The 14,400-nt window shown below is 40.2% G+C and overlaps 1 long non-coding RNA gene across 1 annotated transcript in view; it reads right to left on the bottom strand.

Moving 5' to 3' along the window:
- Nucleotides 1-1,347: 1,347 nt before the first annotated feature.
- Nucleotides 1,348-14,400, bottom strand: part of Gm36017 — a 14,921-nt gene continuing 1,868 nt past the window's right edge. Inside the window, exons 3-4 of the long non-coding RNA XR_376935.2 lie at nucleotides 2,213-2,297; nucleotides 1,348-1,656 (exon numbers count right to left, since the gene is read on the bottom strand). This is a non-coding gene — a long non-coding RNA (predicted gene, 36017). The remainder of the gene's footprint in view (nucleotides 1,657-2,212; nucleotides 2,298-14,400) is intronic.

Here is a 14,400-nt window from a genome sequence, read left to right on the forward strand (position 1 = left end):
CTGGAGTCACAAGAAAATGTCCACACAACCAAAAGCATTTTGGCAAGGCAGAAATTTTTGTTTCTTCAAAAGGGTGTATAGCCAAGCTGAATCAGCAGGTGAACACATCCTTCAGGGCTCTTTCTAGTTTGTAAATTCTCAAAGGGGTCCTGTGCCTGACTCTGAGTGGTCAGAGCTCAGCCTTACACACTTACATGATTGGCTGATTTAAAGCAATACAATTGATAAGCAGAATGCAAGTTAAAGCTCTGAGCCTACCCCTGAGCATATATTTTGATTTCAAGAAGTGCTGACCCTGGAGGAATTTGAATTTCTACCAAGTGGTTTCTTTATAAGTATTTTTAGAGTAAAGTTCTGTCTTTTTTAACCCTTCCATAGGAAAAAAAAAAACAGGAAAAGCAGTGGTGACCCTGGAGGAATTTGAATTTCTATCAAGTGGTATATATATATATATATATATATGAGTAAAGTTCTGTCTTATTGAACCCTCCAATAGAAAAAACAGTATACTTCCTTTACATTCTCCAAGATATGATCCTATTTCATTGTTTAAATATATAAAAATCTCAAGAATAAAGAAAAACATATAAAAACAACAGCAGCTGCAAAATATTTCACCCTTTCACAGGCAAAATACAGTGTCCAGAAAATTCAGCCCATTAATAGCATTATATTGGCATTATGATTCATGGATTCTGTACTATGAAACACCCTGCCACCTGTGTTCATTCACACCTAACTAACACGATCCCACCAGTTCTTTCTAGTACTTGTCCTCAAGCTACAAATAAAAACACGTTGATGGAAGTTAAAAGAATGGCCATACCTATCCAAATACAGACAAACTTCTGGGGATGGAAGTCAAGCCTGTAACCCTGTCAACCAGGAGAATAAATTCCTGGAGGAATCCTTTAAGTTTGAGGACAGTTAGGGCTAAAGACCCTGTCTCAATGAAGCAGAACAACAACATATACAAACAAACAAACAAACAAACAGTGAAACACAAACATCTTTACTTACTGAATGAACTAACATGCTGTGAGTACACACCTACTCCTCTCCAAGGATTAGCCAGGCTCATGTGTACTTACAAACCTTTGAATGTATGCCTCCCTATGTTCTCCCCCATTATCAGGAGCATCTTTCACTACATCTTCTGCTCACTCAGGGAGTATAACCTCTCCCTTCCTGCTTCAAGAGTCAGAGCTCCTCTATGGTAAGTACATATCTATAGTATCACAGGCCCTTAGATGTGGTTTATGCACATCATAGTGAACCAGTTGATCCTAAGCAGTAGAGGCATGTGTGTATTCCCATTGTAATAATTGTATATTTATTTCCATGTGTATTAAAGTACACACTTGCAAGGCTAGGGCTGTGATTGCATAAGTACTGTGCAGTACAGGATAAGCTTCAGGAGTAAATTTTATTATGAACAATGAAAATACATTGATAAAATAAAGGTATAGATTTGAGTAAGAATATAGCAGAGTGTGAACATTTGGGATACAGGTCAATCTAGGTATGAGACAGCATATTTTAGCATTACTGTAGCTGAATCTTCAGTGTTCTACAAAGGCACATGTGGTAAAGATCTGCACTCAGGATGAAAATGATGGGACTATGAAGAAGTGGAGTCTTGAAGTCGACCTCAGTCTATTGGGGAAATATGCTTTTTTTTATTAGATATTTTCTTTATATACATTTCAAATGCTATCCCAAAAGTTCCCTATACCCTCCCCCCGCCCTCCTCCCCTCCCCACCCACTCCCGCTTCTCGGCTCTGGCATTCCCCTGTACTGGGGCATATAAAGTTTGCAATACCAAGGGGCCTCTCTTCCCTACATATCAGAAAAGAAGCAAATGACAAGGCCCTTATAAAAATGCCTCAGCAGCCAATGGCAGTTGCTGTTTGCATTGTAGGTGGCTCATAACCACTCTATAACTCTCATTCCAGGGAACCCTATGCCCTCTTCTGGCCTCCATAGGCACCCATGCACACATGGTATACACCACTCCCCACCCCAAATACATTTATCTTTTACAAAAGAACTAAGGTGGGAGAACAGAAAACAATTAGAGCTGGAGAAATGAGGAAAGCTGATGTCATGTGGGCGAGGAGGAAAAGGGGTCCAGTGTCCTAATTTAGTTTCTGTTGCTTTATTAGTTCATTCCTGTTGCTGTAATAAAACACGGTTTCCAAGGAAACTTACAAAAGAGTACGCTTGGGTTATGGTGTCAGAGGCTTAGAGTCCATGCCGGCAGGGTAAAGGAGGAACTGAGATCACACATCTTAATCTACAGCAAAGGAGGGAGGGGGAGAGACAGAGAGAGAGAAAGCATTGGAAATCCCAAAACATTTTTGAAGTCTCAAAAGTGACACATTTGCTTCAGTAGGTTATACCTCTTAATTTTATAAGCATTTACCAAATGGGAACCAAGTGTTAAAACACATGAACCATTCTCATTCAAACCCCCATTTTTGCCATGATAAAATACCATGACAAAAAATAATAATAACTGAGGCTAGAAAGGCTTTATTTTATCTCTCAGGTTCAGGTTCTAGTCTGTCTGTGCAGGGAAGTCAGCTGTAGGAGTCTGGGATTGATTGCCTTTAGGCTTAGAGTTTTGAAAACCTACTTTACTAAGGGTTCTTAAATGCTTCAACCTCCCACCCAGCCTGCCACCCACCAGAGGTAGTGGAAAAGGAAGGCTAATAGGAAATGGGAGTTGTGGATCTGTTTAGAAATAGTTCTTTGGGGCTATTCCCATCTGCATTGTCAGCAATCCAGTCCTCTAGCAAAACACCAACACAAATCAGCAGTTGCAGTCCAGTCCACTTGACAATCACCACTCGTGATTCAGAAATGGCAGTATGATCTGATCTCCACACTCACCAAAAGGCTTTCATTCTGTTTAAATGTCCATAGTCTCTTAGACTTCGTACATTGAAAGGGTACTGAGGCGTGGGGGAGATGAACCTGGTTTTCCATTTTACAGAAGACAGAGGTGAACAGCAGAAAGAGAACCCCGGAGTTCCCACAACCTCTTGGTGGGAGCAAAAGAGGTGTGTTCTTTGTGAACTATCCAAACACATTTCTGTAAGTGTGGAGCAGTTGGGCTAAAATAGAATCTTGGCTCCATTTTCTCTGTCAATGGCCCGGGAGAAGGGAACACTTGCTCATCAGGCCCGGGGATGGAAAACCTGGCGCCCAGCCTAGAATGGAGATTCTTGCATTTCAGAGAAACGACGCAGGGAGAACATCCCACGAGATGCTGCTGATTAGTACAATGTGTATTTGCTCAAAACCCGCTTTCCCAGCTGAGTTCCACCCTTCCAGTCCAGCCCTTCCTGGCTGTTTTCTGCTCTGTTGACTCCTTTGTGGCCTTGTTTTGGTCCAATTCTGCTTGGGGAATCTTACTGTGCAGAGTTTCAAAGTGATTCTGCAAATGTGCACACGTGTCCTGATTTATGGATCAGAAGGCATGGGAAATCTGTTCACTGTTAAGAGCATCCATGAGAATAAACATTTTATAATAGCTGATTTACTGTGTGTCAAACCCAGTACAAGCACTGTGCAGACATTAACTTACCTCAACCTTACAAAATAAACCCTCTAAACAACAACAACAACAACAACAGCAACAACAACAACAACAACAACAACAACAACAACTTAGGCATGAGGTATTACATGGCTTGCTTGAGCAACTGAGAGAGTGTTACATGTTTACTTTGTGACCCCAGAGCTCATGTTTAAAACACAACAGGACAACTCACACATTTCCTCCTTCCTAGGGTCCATCGGAAGATTGGATGGGATACTGATAAGGGCAATCTTTAATAATCCAGTACACTAGAACTAGAAATATTTGAGGGTGCTTCTGCTAGTTGTTTCTGACCCCTACATTATAGTGGAGTAGATCTTGTATTCCTTCCTTCTTTCTCTCCCGGGTCCTACCCTTTCTCCTCTCCCCCAAGCTCTCTTTCTCCATAGTTCCTTCCCTCTCTCTGATTATTTCACACACTGATACTAACTTGCTCTCTTAGTTAAGTAAGTGTTGCAATATTATTAGAGTCACTGGACTGGAAGACCTAGCTGGAATGATTGTAGCAACATCCTTGTGCACTGTTTCCTACCCATCCTTCCACAATATCCTTGTGCATTGCTTCCAGGGCCAGCTTAGCCTGGCACATGACCATTGTATAGTCAGTGTATATTTAAGGTACTTTGAGAGGCTGGGAAGATAGGAAAGTGGGTAAAGTGCTTACCACACAAGCATGAAGACCAGGGTTCGGATTCCCAGAACTCACACGGATGCCAGTCAGGTGTGGTGATGGACTGTAACCCCAACATTTGGGAGGCAGAGAAAGGTGATCCCAGGGCAAAATGGCTAGCTAGACTAGAAGGAATTGGTGAGCTCCCAATCAACAAGAGACCCTGCCTCCGTAAATACGAGAGCAATTGAGGGAGACACAACATCATTGTTGAGCCTCTCTCTCTCTCTCTACACACACATGCACACACACACACGTACACACATGTACACACTTACACATTTCTCCCACTCACGTACTCACACACATGTGAATACATATACACATATGTACATAAATAGCTCATGTATACACACAAATAAAGTAGTAAATACATAGTAAAATGGTGTGGGTTAATTCACATGACCCAATATACCAAAAGCATTAAGTGAAAAGCTTATCATTAGACAACTCAGAAAGCTGTTTTCTTCCTTCTTGATTTTCATAGCAAAATCATTAATTTATGTTTGATGTGCTCTGAACCTTGCTTCACCTTTCTAAGGGAATACGAATGGAGCAGAACTTCAGTATGTCAATTTTGGCATGTTAGAGACTTGTCCTCATCACACGCACATGCCCTTCCAGTGACACTTTAAAAGATCATTGCTTCACTGATATATCTGTCTCTTTAAGTTCTTGACCCAGACCGGCTACCTCAAGTGAATCCTTTTCAGAACTGACTTATCCAGTGGACCAGGAGGTGTAGGGTATAATAGATGCAGCTGGCAGAGCTCTGGAAAGTGAACAATGCCAATGAAACCACAGGCCTGGAAGAGAGAGCTGACAGAGAGACAGAGACATGAGCAAGCCATCAGGCTAAAAGTCCAGAATAGGAGAGACGTTGGCTTTATTGCATAGTAATTACTTTTTGTTTTTAATGGATCACACTATTGTTGACTTGCACACTATCTCACTTAAGTGGAATTAACAGGTGAAGCCTGCAATACTGTTAGTATTAAGCTTATTGTTTAAATTTTGTCTTCATTCCCAATAAAACCAAGCAGTAATTGTAAGGCACCATGTCAGCCTCTTTGCTGCCTCTGTATATGAGAGGACCACCCCGCACATACTACAGGATTGTTCCATAGGGCTGGAGGCACTGTGGCTTGGTTCTGGATCACATATAGTTCTGGAAAACTTCAAGTTGGGAGCTAGAGGAGCAAAAAGGCTGGGGCTGGGCAGAATCCACCCTGCAGAAATCAGCAACAAGTGTGTGGGTATAGTGACAGGCACATCCACATTACTGTAACCCATCAGAAGCATGGCCTGGCACCTGTGTCAAAAAGTGGCAGGAATGCTGTCACCCAGAACAGTCCTTCATTATAACTTGAAAATTACTCCTGATTTGTAGTTGCCAAGTGCTATTTCTGGCTTGCCAAAATTTTTCTACAGCTCTTCTAATTAAATCACTTAAAATAATGGCTACAACTGCTTCAACATTGCACTCGTCTTTCTGATTTCAAGACGGTAGCTGGGAAACCCTTTGAAATAAATATATTCCACTAGGATCATCACTATGAATGAAAGAAAAGTTAAAATAGAAATACAATGGCACTTGAAAATGAGACCAAACACTTCCTGGACTGGAGTTTGTGAGCCATTTTTAGAAGAAAGTCTAGGCTACATGACAACCACTATAGCCGTGTAACAACATGTTACAAAGGTCTCTATGTCATTCTGCAGCCAACATTCACTGGCCATGGCCCAGTCTGAAGGTTGGCTGGGTGCTATGGAAAGCAGTTGTCTAGGACATGGCTGATCTAAATTGAACCTGGTTTTTGTTGGCTTCAAGATGCAGCTTTGGTTCAGATCTTTCCCACAAGCTTCTCACTCTCTGGGGAGCAGCAATTGTTTAAGACATGTTCTCCTCATGGGCACGTTTAAGAAGACACAGTGAACTGTGCCACACAGCCACTATCCAAGATTAGGTTTGTAACATGTCACATGACCAAGCCCATCAAAAGCCCCGTGTTCATATTCTTCCCCTGGGGGTTATGAGAGAGAGAAGTAAATATACAGCGACTCCTAACCTCCGCGGTGAACAATATGTAATGCCACAGACCATGGCAGCTATAAATGATGCTTTACACTCACAGAGGAGAAATAAAGGCACATTAAATAGCTGGTGGAAGATGGTGAAAGAGAGAACACACTTAGAAACTGCAAGAATATGTGTGTGAGGAAACAGGCTGGATAGAAAAGAATAATGTAAACTAAATTTTAAAATGGTTTAATATGGAGAAGTAAGGGAATGGGATTACTTCTTAAAATGGACTATGGCACCACAGAAAAATGAAGCAGATAGCAAACACAATTGGAGGCTTTAAAAGAGAATAGCAGTTGTAGAAATGGAAACTTTGGTAGAAATCCCCTCTGAAGTTAGTGAAGCTAACACAGGAGTGGTGAGCTAGACTATACAATTGGCACATCATAAGTGAATATTGTGTAACAAATCAAAGTGGAGCCTGCAAGATCATGCATTCCAGCATCTCCAAATCTTTGGTCTGCACAATGCTTCAGTGTGGTGGGATCTGCTAAATTCTATCTGGATGTCAGGTCAAATTGTTATGGCTCTGTTCTCCATCACTTGCAAGGCTCACACGAATGGCTGAGCTTCACCCACTTCTGCCCCTCCACAATCCTTTAGGTATTACAGTCAGGGAGCGAGTTACAGCAGGAATCACTTGTTTCTTTTTCTTTTTTTTTTAAAATAATTTATTTTATTTTAGTTTTTTATTAGATATTTTCTTTATTTACATTTCAAATGCTATCCCGAAAGTTCCCTATACCATGCCCCTGCCCTGCTCCCCTACCCACTCACTCCCACTTCTTGGCCCTGGTGTTCTCCTGTATTGGGGCATATAAAGTTTGCAAGACCAAGGGGCCTCTCTTCCCAATAATGGCCGACTAGGCCATCACCTGATACATATACAGCTAGAGACACGAGCTCTGGGGGTACTGGTTAGTTCATATTGTTGTTCCTCCTATAGGATTGCAGACCCCTTCAGCTCCTTGGGTACTTTCTCTAGCTCCTCCATCGGGGGCCCTGTGTTCCATCTTATAGATGACAGTGAGCATACACTTCTGTATTTGCCAGGCACTGGCATAGCCTCACTCGAGATAGCTATTTCAGGGTCCTGTCAGCAAAATGTTGCTGACAGATGCAATAGTGTCTGGGTTTGGTGGCTGATTATGGGATGAATCCCCAGGTGGGGTAGTCTCTGGATGGTCCATCCTTTCGTCTTAGCTTGAAGCGCTGTTACATTCACTCAAGGGCTGAGTGAATTCACCCTAAGTCTATGCCATTGTCTCAAAACTTCTGTGTGTTGTGAAACTGGAACCTCATCTCACCACTTTGCACATTGCTTGTTAACTTCATTTGATCTTGTGAACCAGGCAGGATGTCTCCAAACTTAAAACTGTAGCAAGATTGACTTCCTCCCATCAAAGCACTCACACCTCTTTCCTGTCTTGGATTTGCTTGGCAAATTCCTTTCTCTTGGGCAATTAACCTTATCTCAAATATATCTCAGTTCTCACTTGTCCATCTTCCAAGGCTGGAATAAGCCTTCTTCTCTACTCTCTTGTCATCTGTTGCTTCCCTTTTTCATCATTTAATCACAACTAAAGTTAAATTGTGTGTGAGTATGTTTTGCTTAATGCCTCTTTCTCCAGTGCTTAACAATTCCCAACCTTATTTAGGGCATATAATTGCTTTTCAAGAAATATGGATGAGTTCCTATTTAAATACAAGATTAACCCAGTTCTATTGTAAATAGATGTCACATAGTTATAGAAAGAAGAGTTGTACAAAATTTTCTAGGGTTTGGTTTTATAAACATCATGAAAGTTAATGTGTGCATTAACCTATGATGAGTTCTTTGGTGGCTGATTTGTGTGATCCTCAAGTTGGCCTTTATCAGTGAGTCAATTCTCATCTCAGGAGATACATCTTTGAGAAGATGCTCCTCCTTCTCCCCATTAACAGCCAGACCTCCATTGTCTTCTTGTTCACAGTGTCTATCAAAGCTTAAGGGTGTTGAGCTTGGGGTTTTCCAAGGAACAAAAGACTGTGTGCCATTTGTCAAAATCCTAAACTCCAATATGGAGATATGAGGAATAAGGGCTTATTAGAAGGCAACTAGGGTCTACCCTCATGAGTGCAATTAGCGCCATTAGTAGAAAAGAGATACTTTTTACCCTGTGAGAAGATATTGGAAAGATCCATGAAGAAGCATACCCTCACCAGATACCAAATCTGCTCGAGTCTTTTCTGGTCCAGTATAATTGGTGTTCTACACACTTCCTGTATGTTTATAGGCATATTTTTCTTTAGTTTGAGAAAGTTTTCTATGATTTTTGTTGAGAATATTTTCTGGGCCTTGGACTCTTCACCTTATATTCTTATTATTCTTGGATTAGGTCTTTTTTATGGTATCCCAGATTTCCTGGATGTTTTGTTTCAGGAATTTTTTAGAGTCAACATTTCTTTGACTGATGTATCAATTTCTTCTATTGTATCTTCTACACTGAGATTCTCTCTTCCATCTCCTGTATTCTGTTGGTGATACTTGTGTCTGTTGCTCCTGTTCTCCTCCTTAGGGTTTTCATCTCCAGAATTCCCTCAGCTTGTGTTTTCTTTATTGCTTCTATTTCTTCTTTCTGGTCTGGCACAGTTTTATTTCCTTTATCTGTTTAATTGTATTTACCTATATATTTTTGAGGGATGCATTTGTTTTCTTTTTAATAATCTCTACCTGTTTGATTGTATTTTCCTGTGTTTCTTTAAGGGATTTATTCATTTCATCTCTAAAGGCCTCTATAATTTTCATAAGATTGCATTTAAGGTCATTTTCTTGTGCTTTGGTTTTGTTAGGATATCCAGGGTATTCTAAAAGTATAGTATTGCCCTGGCTTTTGTTGACTGTGCTCTTTTTAGGGTCTTTAGCCATATGTATGACTTTGGTTCCTGGATGTTCCTATTGTAGTAGGTATTGGGAGAGGGGTTAACCTTGATGGTCCTGGTGTGGCAGGCCTCTGATGGGCATCCTTGGGCTGTATGGTTTCCGATCAGCAGGTCTGTGTTATTTAGAAGCCACAAGTCAGATGAAGGTGGGCAGAGAGGTAGCAGAAGTATGAAGGGTCAGCAGGGTATAGCTGACTGGTCAGGGCAGCTGAGGGTGCCCTAGAGGACTCAGAGAGCAGGCTTTATTCTTTAAGTTAAAAAAATGACTGATTAGAAGAACATAGGACCTTGTAATACACATTGAACAATTTCTCTTACTTTAATTAATACACATTTAATCTTTGGCAGACCCTCCATTTCTTTCCTTTGTTGACTGATTTATAAATCCTTCATGATTTTTTTGTCAGTTCTTTTCATTCCTCAGTTACTCTCCCTAGTGTGCTGGTTATCACTGTTATTTTCCTTTTTTACTACAAGCATTCTAATGGGTATGTGATGTTTGGAAGGGTGCTTTTCAAAATACAAAACCGATTTTGAAAGAACATGAATCCATCAGAACGGCTATGCTTGTGCATGAACAAGATCTGCCTGCTTACAATTCCCTGGTCTGTCTGCCTGTATTTCCCTGGTCTGTCTACTTATATTTCCCTGGTCTGTCTGCATTTATTTCCCTAGTCTGTCTGCTTATATTTCCCTGGTCTGTCTGCATGTATTTCCCTGATATGTATGCCTGTATTTTCCTGGTCTGTCTGCCTGTAGTTCCCTGGTCTGTCTGCCTATATTTTTCTGATCTGTCTGCCTGTATTTCCCTGGTCTGTCTGTCAATGTTTTCCACTGTGAACTTCCATCATTTCTGAAAGAGAAAATCTCTTTCTTTCTAAAAGACAGGAATTGAACTGAACCTACTTTTAATTTTTATTTCTCTATATTCTTCATTAGAAATTCCTCTTGATATGTAGAATGATGTAATTATTTAAATATATCACGTTCCTCATTGTTCCTTCATTGCCCCAAGCTCACTTTGGCTTGTCTAGGCAATGGTTTGCGATAAACTCTTTATCATAAATTATAAGACAATGCATAATAGACTATTTTATGGTTATTTCCTTGATCTTATTTTTTTTAGAAATGTCACATTATTTAAATGTTATAAAATAATTTAAATAATAAAATAATATTATGTGCTTCCTCATTTAAAATTCATAAATATTCTCTTATTTTTATAGGTAAATTGGAAACTCATTTTGTTAAAGGCAGGTTGGGGTTCTTAAAAACAGTTTAATAGCAAGTCACACATTAATTTCAGCTCTGCCATGTGGCTCCTCTCTTGTCATGCAAGGCTTCTTATGTCCCTTTCCCTGAGCATTGCAGCTTTATGTAGGTCACAGTTTGTGTTAGAATCATTTCATGATGTTTTTGTTGCTGCTGGAAATAATTTAAAAAACTCTTTTGTAGGACTGGCAAGATGTCTCAGTGGTAAGATGGCTTGCTGCTTTTGTAGGTGACCCCAGTTTGGTTCTTTGTACTATGTCAGCCATGTGGACACACTGGCACCCACAAACGCATATAAAAGTAAATATTAAAACCTCTTGTATACATTGTTTTGATAATCTAACTTTTCTTACATCCAGACTCATGAATGTTAATAGACTTCAGTCATTTATGCATGTGCATTGGAATTGTTTTTCTTTTCTCTTTTAAAAATTATCTTTACTTTTTTGTTATTAGATATTTTCTTTATTTACATTTCAAATGTCATTTCCATTCCTAGTTTCCCCTCCAAAAAAACTCTATATCCTCCCCCCTTCCCCTGCTCCCCAACCCACCTACTCCCACTCCCATTGGTATTTTTTAAAGGAATGTAGTGTGTGGCAATAAGAATTATTTTCTTCTCAATGTTTATCTTTTCACTTTACATCATTTTTCTTTCCTTGGGATTTCTTAAACACTGTAAAATTTATTAATGAAAACCTTGCTTTTTTCCTTTCTTTTAATTTGTAGCTGACAGATCCTGAGGTGACCTCCCAGTGAGTCACATCCTTGCATAATCAATCTCTTTGACAGTTCATTCTATCTCCTTAAAGGGGCACCTGTAGCCTACATCTAACCAACATATCCAGTAAAGGTCAGGGAAGCTGCCAGTCTTTCCTAGGATGTGTCATATGACAAAAGTGGCAAAGAGTCTCTACCACGATTGTATTGATAAACAACAACAACAACAACAAACCAAAACAAAAAAAACAAAAAAAAAACAAAAAAAAACCAACCTTCCAAGCTGATTCCTCTTTGAGCCTACTATGTATTGTCAGTAATTTCAAAGCCTCATTACAAGAAATGTGCATTTGTCTAGAAATGTGGCTCATTCTCGGGATTCCCAGATCTTAAGGTGTAGACACAGGCATAAAGATTAAGAGCTCAGGGACAGCAAAACAAAAACAAGGAAGGCATGGTGAGATCTCTGTGATCTAACACAGCAAGCAGATCTCTGTAAGTTTGAGGACAGCCTGGTCTACAAATTGAGTTCCAAGATAGCCAGGACTGGTACATCGAGAAATCCTGTCTCAAAAGAACCAAAAAACCAAAAACCAAAACCAAAAACCAAACAACCCCCCCCAAAAAAATCCCAAAACCAAAAACCAAACAAACAAAACAAAAACACCCAAATAGAATAGTTTTATTTGCAAGTGGAAGTTCTGTAATTATATATGTGTGTGTGTGTGTGTGTGTGTGTATACACATACATATATATACACACACACTACACACCTGAATTATACTTAATATTTTATTTTTAAATTAATGTTTTTATCAATAGTTAATAGTTAATATACAGAAACAATCTTTTCTTACACAGATCTTACATACTCTCTTTTTTTTGTTTTGTTTTGGGGTTTTTTGTTTTGTTTTTTCTTCATAGACTCGTATTTATGGTTCAGTTCTATTGGCTGCTTTTTTATCCATATAAAATTACTCATTTGCATTATTCAGAGAAAAGAGCTCAACATAAAGGAAAGAGAGGCAATTGTAAGGTCCCATTACTAAGATTAATTATCTTACATACTCCCTTATGAGGGAGGCAGTATCTCTGCGTGCTGTTTAGGCTCTTTTAAAACATAGTCGATCCCCTCACTGTCTGTAGACTCACATCCTCTTGACTCAGCCTCTTGAGTGCTGCAATGGTAGGTATGGGCCCCACAATTACCTTACTGATTCTTATATAATTGGATATTATGATCCAATTGACTTGGGATAGTATAAGAATTGTAGCCCCTTCTTGGTAAAAAATAAAGTATTCCCTCCCCCCTATTTATTCATCATGAGAGTGGTCCTTTATTCTTTCAGTGCAAATTCGTAAAGGTTTCTGGACAGTTCTACTTGGCAAGGGGAGGGTTTCCAAATGACTCTGCTAGAGTTATGTGAACTTGGACTGCTCCGTTACTCTGAGAAGCTGCAGTTCTTCCTCTGCAAAATATAGCATACAGCACCTGTTTTCAAGATGTGTATATAAACCCATTCTATAGATATCTTAATGACCTGTACAGGTTCTGTGCACAGTAAGGAAGCAGAGTACCAGCTGCCCATCTCCTGCCCCTCCCAGGCAGATAGTCAGTTCATGTGTTACATAGGGTCTCTGGGAGTTGAATCTGTTTTGTTCCTAGTTTTCAAATCTATGCATGCCTTCCCCATCAGTTTTCTTTCCTATGTAGGTTGCTGGGTAAAACTTAGATAATTTTGATGTCCATAGAAGAGACCGAAGCCACAAAACCAAGTCACCTGTGTTACATCTAATGAATTCTCAGGGCCAGGGAAGGTTAGTTGAAAAGCCCTCTGGTGGCTTTCTATTAAGTATAATATCAGGCCAGCAACCTGAGAAATCTCAGGTCCAAGGCTGTTCTCATCTTGCTATTTCACTTCAGATCAGTAGCTTCCACTGCAGGAAAGGCTATAATATGCTGGTGGCTTTCTGTTGTCTGATATTGTTCCCAGGTCCATGCCAAAGCTAAGTTTCAGAGAGCTTATACTTGACCACCTTTTGATACCTCTGTGTCCAACAAGTTCCATCAGTATCACCAAGGGCAACCATCTGTTACTATCCTGGTGGCTCTGATGACTTGTTTTAAACCGCACAAATGACTTAGTTTCCTGACATCACTTGGAAGAAACAGCTGACTTTGCTTTGTCTTGCTTTGTGTCTGCTCTCAACACCTTACAATATGCTATCTCACAATGCTTCGCAGCTCCCCATGAGCAATAGGCTGCCTGCAGAGGAGCTAAGTCTTAGACCTTGAGCTGTAGTTTAGTGTTTGCTCCTGGAAGTCAAGCAGCTTATTATGCACACAGTGCCATCTGTAGACATAGTACACTAGAATCACTCAAACACTGGATGTCTCCTAGAGTTCCTGTGGGTAAATGGGGCTGGGGGGGGGGATCATGGAAGGCATTCAACGGCCTGGGGCTATGTTTTCCAGCTCCTTGAATTCCATCTACTTCCCTGGTCCAGTTTCCCCTTTCTAAAGTGGGTCCCCAATATGCTTTTGAGATTTCTGAGGCCAATTAGTGAGTTAGAGGCTATCAATGCATGTTAATCTGCAAAAAGACACACCTATCATTTCCTATAATTTGATGCCTATAGTGGCCCTCCCAGAGGCTTCCTTCAAAGCCTGTTAGAGAGTGGCCATTTAGATATTGTAATTACAATTCTTGAACTCAATTGTGTTTTCAGTTCTGGGAGTCCTACAGTTTGGGGAGCCTAGCTGTGAGTTCACAGCTCTTTGACCCCCAGGATGATTGATTAGCTTTGATCATGGAGACAATGTCCACAAAAGAGCCACATTTCCCTCTGAAACTTTCAGGTAAACAGAAAGACCCTTTGAATGGATTGCAGAGTGAAGAACCTAGGTCTAAGACAAGGGTCTTCTTTGAATTGAATTTAGGGACCTGTTGACTAACATTGAACACGTGATTGCTGGATGGGAAAAGGTGACTCTGGTCCTGAGTGCATCAAAAAGTTCCCTGACTCTGCCTGCTGCAGATGGGCTTTCAGCCTCTTTGTGGATTCATCTGTGGGAAACATGTGGTTAAGGTGAGTCTGGGTAAGAATATCATAAGTAGCCTTG

This window comes from Mus musculus, chromosome 5 (assembly GCF_000001635.26).
Source record: "Mus musculus strain C57BL/6J chromosome 5, GRCm38.p6 C57BL/6J".
Classification (NCBI taxonomy): Eukaryota; Metazoa; Chordata; class Mammalia; order Rodentia; family Muridae; genus Mus; species Mus musculus.